This window comes from Ovis aries, chromosome 22 (assembly GCF_016772045.2).
Source record: "Ovis aries strain OAR_USU_Benz2616 breed Rambouillet chromosome 22, ARS-UI_Ramb_v3.0, whole genome shotgun sequence".
NCBI classification, from domain to species: Eukaryota; Metazoa; Chordata; class Mammalia; order Artiodactyla; family Bovidae; genus Ovis; species Ovis aries.
This window is the reverse complement of record NC_056075.1, coordinates 9233045-9239883: the sequence shown is the minus strand read 5'-3', so window position 1 is coordinate 9239883 and position 6839 is coordinate 9233045. Positions and strand designations below refer to the sequence as shown.

Sequence of the window (6839 nt, the reverse complement as noted above, 5' to 3'; positions counted from 1 at the left end):
AAGGAGAATTTGAGTCCAAAAGAATTTAAGCTGATACCCAGGTTGAGGCACTGGTAGTTTTTTTAGATCTTGAGAATGGGATCAGCTTGCATGTGTACTGCAGTAATTGTGAATATGTGGCTAGGGAAGGTCTAAAGAGAATTTACTCAGTGTATGACAAAGAAAGTGACACATGAGCACATCATAGTTGCAGGCAGCCCCTGAAGACTAGAAACCTCAAGAGAGCTTGCTTAGACGCCACAGACCATTACCTAACTCCAGCACTACTAATTAAACCAGGGATATTTACACTGCTCTTAACAGATCTCTGAGGCTTCATGAAACTTTGAATTTATATGCAACATCCTTCTAAGATAGCCCTACAGGAGTTGCTGTTACTGCTGCTAAGTCACTTCAGTCGTGTCCGACTCTGTGCGACCCCATAGACGGCAGCCCACCAGGCTCCGCTGTCCCTCAGATAGCCACCTGCTGAATCTTCAGTGTTGATATTTATTGAAGCCTGGTTTTGTGCATGGTCCTGGTCAGCTTGGGGGAAGGAGGGGCCACAAGTGAAAAAAGAAATGGAGAGCAACCTAGGAAGAACAGGAGAAAGGCCTCCATTTGGTTTCCAAAGATGAAAGCCCTGTCCACACAGCCTAATGTAAACCAGAGATTTCTCTATTTTATAAATAAAAACAAGAAGTCCGTGATTTTTAGATGTTCCACTAGATTGCATGGCAAGATCCTGAGAGTGGCATTCAATTGATTATCAACTACTGCTTGATGAGGAAAGGGAAAATGAAGATAAAGTTAAATGAAGGCAAGTGATTATAGAGGGGTACAGTGTCCCATGTTTATTTTTCCAGTTTCTGATCTTGTCTCCAGAGTTCAGTTATTAGCACTGCTCTTCCTTACCCACTCCCTATGTGAAGATGAGTCTCACAGCATCTGAGAAGTCCTGAAATCCACTCCCTGGGAAGAAAGTGGATTCAGTCCTGCCCTGTTGGGTGTTAGGTATGAGGAAAGAATCCTTTTCCTTGCTGTGGCACAGAGCTATTCTGGAGCAGAGAGGGTGTACATCACCAGCACTAATGTGCTGGAATATGAGACTGGCCCACAAGCACTTCTATCTGCTGAAGGAAGAAACTGGAAAATGAGTTTTGCTGCTACTCTAAACATCAGGTCCCTCTACTCATCTTCATGGTGAGTTTAAGGACCACCAACGTTGGCAGATATTTGACCAACCTGATGGCAATATCAGGTGGTTATTAGAAGCTGCTGAGTAAAAATTTCTTACCTTTCCCAGTGTTAAGTGTGTTCCTGGAGGAAATCCTTTTTTGTTTGTTTGTTTTTCTTCACTCTGTCCTGCTATCCCCAGAGATCTCCTTACCCAGGTGGTGGAGCTGAAACCTCTAAATAGGTGACCCTATCTAATATACAGAAAGTGTTATTTTTTTTTTTTAATTTCAAGTTCAACTGCCAAGTATCTCTTTGGCTGTACAGGTATTACAATACATTGGTTTCTAAACACTTCAGTTCTACCTGATTGGATTCAGATTGCCCTGTGAGAAATAGAAGCTTGTAACAAAAGGAGAATTCTATAAAGCTTCAGGGAAAGTAACCATATAGAATAATTAGTGAACATGATAAACTAGCTTTAATTATAGTTTCTAACAGCTGATTCCAAAACTGTATTGTTACTGCATCCAGAGAATATCTAAAGAAAGTTCCTTTCTTATTTTCTTTGATAAGTGAAATGACCAACAACTTGATGGGGATGATATAAATAGTTGATGTGCTCTTTGTAGGTCCTACTGCTAAAATGTCTTTTGTAGAACACTGATTGCTATAGTGCCTTTCTCATCTCCCACACAATGACCTTTCAAATAGAGATCTAAATCAATGGCTTTAATTTTTAAGCAATCTTCTCTATTTTTATCTGCTTAACCACTGTTTTCTAACTGCTGCTGCTGCTGCTGCTGCTGCTGCTGCTAAGTCACTTCAGTCGTGTCCAACTCTGTGCTACCCCAGAGATGGCAGCCCACCAGGCTCCCCCATCCCTGGGATTCTCCAGGCAAGAACACTGGAGTGGGTTACCATTTCCTTCTCCAATGCATAAAAGTGAAAACTGAAAGTGAAGTCGCTCAGTCGTGTCTGACTCTTAGCAACCCCATGGACCGCAGCCTACCAGGCTCCTCCATCCATGGGATTTTTCCAGGCAAGAGTACTGGAGTGGGGTGCCATCGCCTTCTCTGTTTTCTAACTAATACAAGACTAAAACATATACAATAATTATAGATTTTCATTTAAACCATCCCATTCTTCCAACGGTCTGAAGACTTTTCCCTTATTTCATTTATCCTAATTACAAATATTCCTATTGTTTTAAAAAAGATATTTTGCTTACCACATTTCTCCAGAAGGTATCAGTATGAATCATACAAGCAACCACATCCTAAAAGAAAATTCTCCACTCTCTCTACAAGTTCTTCATGCCCCAGTCTTCTGGAACTATTTCAGATGGCACTCGTGTCTCTTTCACATCTCAGTAGAGAGAGGAGCTGTATGAAATTATCACTCTCAGAGAAATAAGGGTTGGGCTGGGTGCTTCTTGGAGAACTATAGGGGAGACTAGGCACTCACTGTGAACAAGTAACATTTAGAAATTGTGATTTGGACTAGAGAGTGATTGAAAGGAAAGACATAACATCACAAGACAGCTTTGACTGTTTTAGTCTCTTTATCTGACACCGGCTATGCGACATTCCATTTTGGTGCCCTTAATACTAACACTAGCCCTATGGAACACATTTTTGTCTTTCAGCTCTTCCAGTAATAGAAAAAGATAATAGCTTTTATGTTACCAGTAGATATTTGGGCATTTACCAAGTGCTTCAGAGAGTAGCCCTCATTTGTCTAAGTATAGGAGGGACACTGAGAAGGAGTCAAAGTTAACTATTACCTCACTCCTACAAATCTTTCCCTTCAGAACATCCTTCTGGCTTCTGAGGTATCACTTTTTCTGATAATAAAGTAACAGAAAACCTTTTTGAAAGAGAAAATGCAGGGTTAAAACTCTATTTGAACTATAGGGTCTTAACTCCATTCAGTCGTTTAATAATTCAATCAACAAATATGTGGAAGTCTTTTCTGTGCCAGTACTAATTGTGCTAAGCTCTGTGGACACCACAATGACTATGGTATATAGGGTCCAGCCTTTATGGGATTTAGTCTCGTTGAAAACTTGGCTTCTTTGTCTGACATTGTTGCAACCCCTTTACAGTCTAGGAGTAAAGTTAAAGCTGTAGAAAACATCCTAACATTTGATAACTGTTTCAACTATCTATTGCTGCATAACAAACCACCATAAACTTGGTGACTTAAAAGAACCACCACCATTTGTTTCCTCACAATTTTGCAATTTGGGAAGGTCATAGCCAGACAGTTTTTCAGCTCCCCCTTGATATCAGCTGGGTCAGACGTGGTTACGTCCAGCTATGAGTCTGGCTAGAGCTGGAATGTCTCTGACATTCCCCACACGTCTGGCACCTCAGCTGGAGCACCTAAAATGTCTGCCCACCCCCCGGCCCCTTCTCTTCATGTGATTGCTCATCATTCTGAGGTCCAGCCCAAGCATCTCTGCACAGCGACTGAATCTCAGGCAGAAGAAAGCAGAGGCTTCAAGGCCTCTCAAAGCCATGGTTCAGAAGACCCAGAATATCACTTTGATTGTATTCTCTTGGCCAAAGCGAGTCACATGGCCAGCCCAGATCCAAAGGGAGAGGAGTCTCCACTTCTTAGTAGAAGGAGTGTCTGGGGTGGTTGGAGTTATGGGCAGTTGTATTTGGAAACACTCTACCATAATCCATCCTTTGGCCCCAACAGTTCACACATGCACGCCCACACACAGACATGCAAAAGACACTTACTTCCTCCCCCCAGATTATCATTCTGTATAGCACTGGCTCTAAGGTCTAGGATCTAGTAATAATATACCAGACCCAGATGGAAATGAGGCATTTCAGATGCTGCTCCTCTTCATCAGGAGACCCAGGAACTAAAAAGACAAGATATATGGCATACAGTGCTGAACCAGGGACAGGGTAAGTGCAATAGACACTTCTGTTCAAAAGGGGGGAAATGGAAAGCACACAGCAGTCACCGACCTGTAGCAGTTCTGAAAGTCAGCCAGGTACTGTCATCCTGACTCCGAGGATCTAGTTCTCCACTAGGACCTGGTTTTTCTCCCTGGGGTAGTTTCCTAATCCACTGTTCTTGGCTCCCTGCTCTGGGGTCTAGTTGACCTCTGAGTCAATCTTCCTTTTTCATGAGAAACTGTCTGCCTTTACAGTTGAATCGTTCCCTCAGCCTGCTTCTTGCCCATAGAAAGTTGGAGACCAAGAGGCTTTTTTTTTGTTTCCATTTTGAACTGTCTCCTGCCTGTTTGATCCAAGCTTCTGGTGCTTTTACCAATGAAATTCTCTTTAAAACTGTGTAGGTTTTCTATGATTCTAATTGGAGTTCACTCCTTGACCACAAAGTAACATCTACAGTTTTTTCAAAAACAAACTTCTCTCTACATTGGGCCTTGTCTAGGTGGCTGTGGTTGGACCACCCTTAAGATTCTTAGAAGCCCATTCTGTCTAGATGTGAGGATCTTTCAAGCAGGTATTACATTTTTTAGCGGTCTTAACAGAGTTTTGATTAAATCTTTTCCTTGAGGTCATATTTTATAGGCAGTCCCTGAGGCCATTTCTTAATTGAGACCTTTTGCTGACTGTAAAGAGTCTCCTAGGCCCTGTGTATTTCTTCTACAATCTGCTTAAAAACTGAATAATTCTTTTTTTTTTTTTTAAAGAAACACGTTTCTCTCCTGCGAAACATCATATATCAGTAAAAGAAGCCAACTGACACTTTAAACATTCACATTGAAAATCTCCTTTGCCAAGTCTATGAGTTCATTAGGTACATTCTCTGTGTTTCACTGCACACAAGTGCAAATGTTGCCAAACGTTTTCCACTACATAACACCACTTAGCCAGCCTCTAATAGCAATTTCCTCACTACTCTTATAGCTTCTATTGAGAGCTCTCAACAAAACATTAGCAAACAAATTCAACAATACATTAAAGGGATCATACACTATGATCAAGCAGGATTTATGCCAGGAATGCAAGGATGGTAAACATCTACAATTAACATGATATACCACATTAACACAATGAAGGATAAAAGTCATATAATCATCTCAATTCATGCAGTAAAAGCATTTGACAAAATTCAGTATCCACTTATGGTTAAAAAAAACACACACAAAGTTTGTAAAATGGGAACATACATCAACATAATAAAGGCCATGTATGATAAGCCCACAGCTAACCGTACTTAACAGCAAAAAAAACTGAAAGATTTTCTTCTAAGAGCAGGAACTAGAAAAGGATGCTCACTTTCATCACTTTTATTCAACACAGTATTGGAAGTCCTAGCCAAAGCATTTATACAAGCAAGAGAATGAAAAGGCATTCAAATTAAAAAGAAAGAATTAAACTGTCACTATTTGCAAATGACATAAGATTATACATAGAAAACCAAAAGCTGCAACCAAAAAATAAATTCAGTAAAGTTGCAAGATATAAAATCAACATATGAAAATCAGTTACATTTCTTACACTAACAATGAACTATCAGAAAAAGAAATTAAGAAAACAACTCCATTTATAATTGCATTGAAAAGAATAAAATAATTAGGAAAAAAATGTAATAAATAAAGAGGTAAAATACCTGTACACTGAAAACTGTAAAACACTGATGAAAGAAACCAAAGAAGGCACAAATGAAAAGATAATCTGTGCTCTTGGATTAGAAGAATTAATATTGTTTAAATGTCCATACTACCCAAAACAATCTACAGATTCAATGAAATTTCTATCAAAATTCCAAAGGCATTTTTCACAGAAATAGAATATATAATCCTAAAAATTGTATGGAACCACAAAATACCCTAAATAGCGAAGCAATCTGAGAAAGAAGAACAAAGCTGCAGTCATCATTTCAAGATACCTTACAAAGTTATAGTAATCAAAACAGTATGGTATTGGCATAAAAACATACACACAGACCAATGGAACAGAGTGTAGAGCCCACACACAGATATGCGTATGTGGTCAATTAACTTACTGCAAAAGAGGTAAAAATATACAATGGGAAAAGGACAAGCTCTTCAACAAACGTTGTTGGGAAAACTGGACAGTCACATGCAAAAAACTGAAACTAGACTACCATCCTCAGTTCCGTTCAGTTCAGTCGCTCGGTCGTGTGCGACTCTCCACAACCCCATGAACCGCAGCACACCAGGCCTCCCTGTCCATCACCAACTTCCGGAGTTCACCCAAACCCATGTCCATCGAGTTGTTGATGCCATCCAGCCATCTCATCCTCTGTCGTCCCCTTCTCCTCCTGCCCCCAATCCCTCCCAGCATCAGAGTCTTTTCCAATGAGTCAACTCTTCGAATGAGGTGGCCAAAGTATTGGAGTTTCACCTATACAAAAATTAACTTGAAATGAATTAAAAACTTGTAAAACCTAAAACAATAAAAATTCTAGAAGAAAATGTAGATGGTAAGCTCCTTGACATTGGTCTTGGCAATTTTTTTGCATCTAACTCTAAAAGCAAAGGCAACAAAAGCAAAAATGAACAAGCAGGACTATATCAAACTAAAAAGGAAAGAACATCAAAGGAAGTCATCAACAAAATGAAGAGTCAACCTACAGAATGGGAGAAAATATTTGGGAATCATATATCTGATAAAAGGTTAATATAAAAATATTGTATATAAAGAATTTATACAACTCAATAGCAA

At 39.7% G+C, this 6839-nt stretch overlaps 1 long non-coding RNA gene across 1 annotated transcript in view; it reads right to left on the bottom strand.

Moving 5' to 3' along the window:
* Positions 1-5110: 5110 nt before the first annotated feature.
* The window catches only part of LOC105604214 (uncharacterized), a 35212-nt gene continuing 33483 nt past the window's right edge, over positions 5111-6839 (bottom strand). Inside the window, exon 4 of the long non-coding RNA XR_009598093.1 lies at positions 5111-6518. This is a non-coding gene — a long non-coding RNA (uncharacterized LOC105604214). The remainder of the gene's footprint in view (positions 6519-6839) is intronic.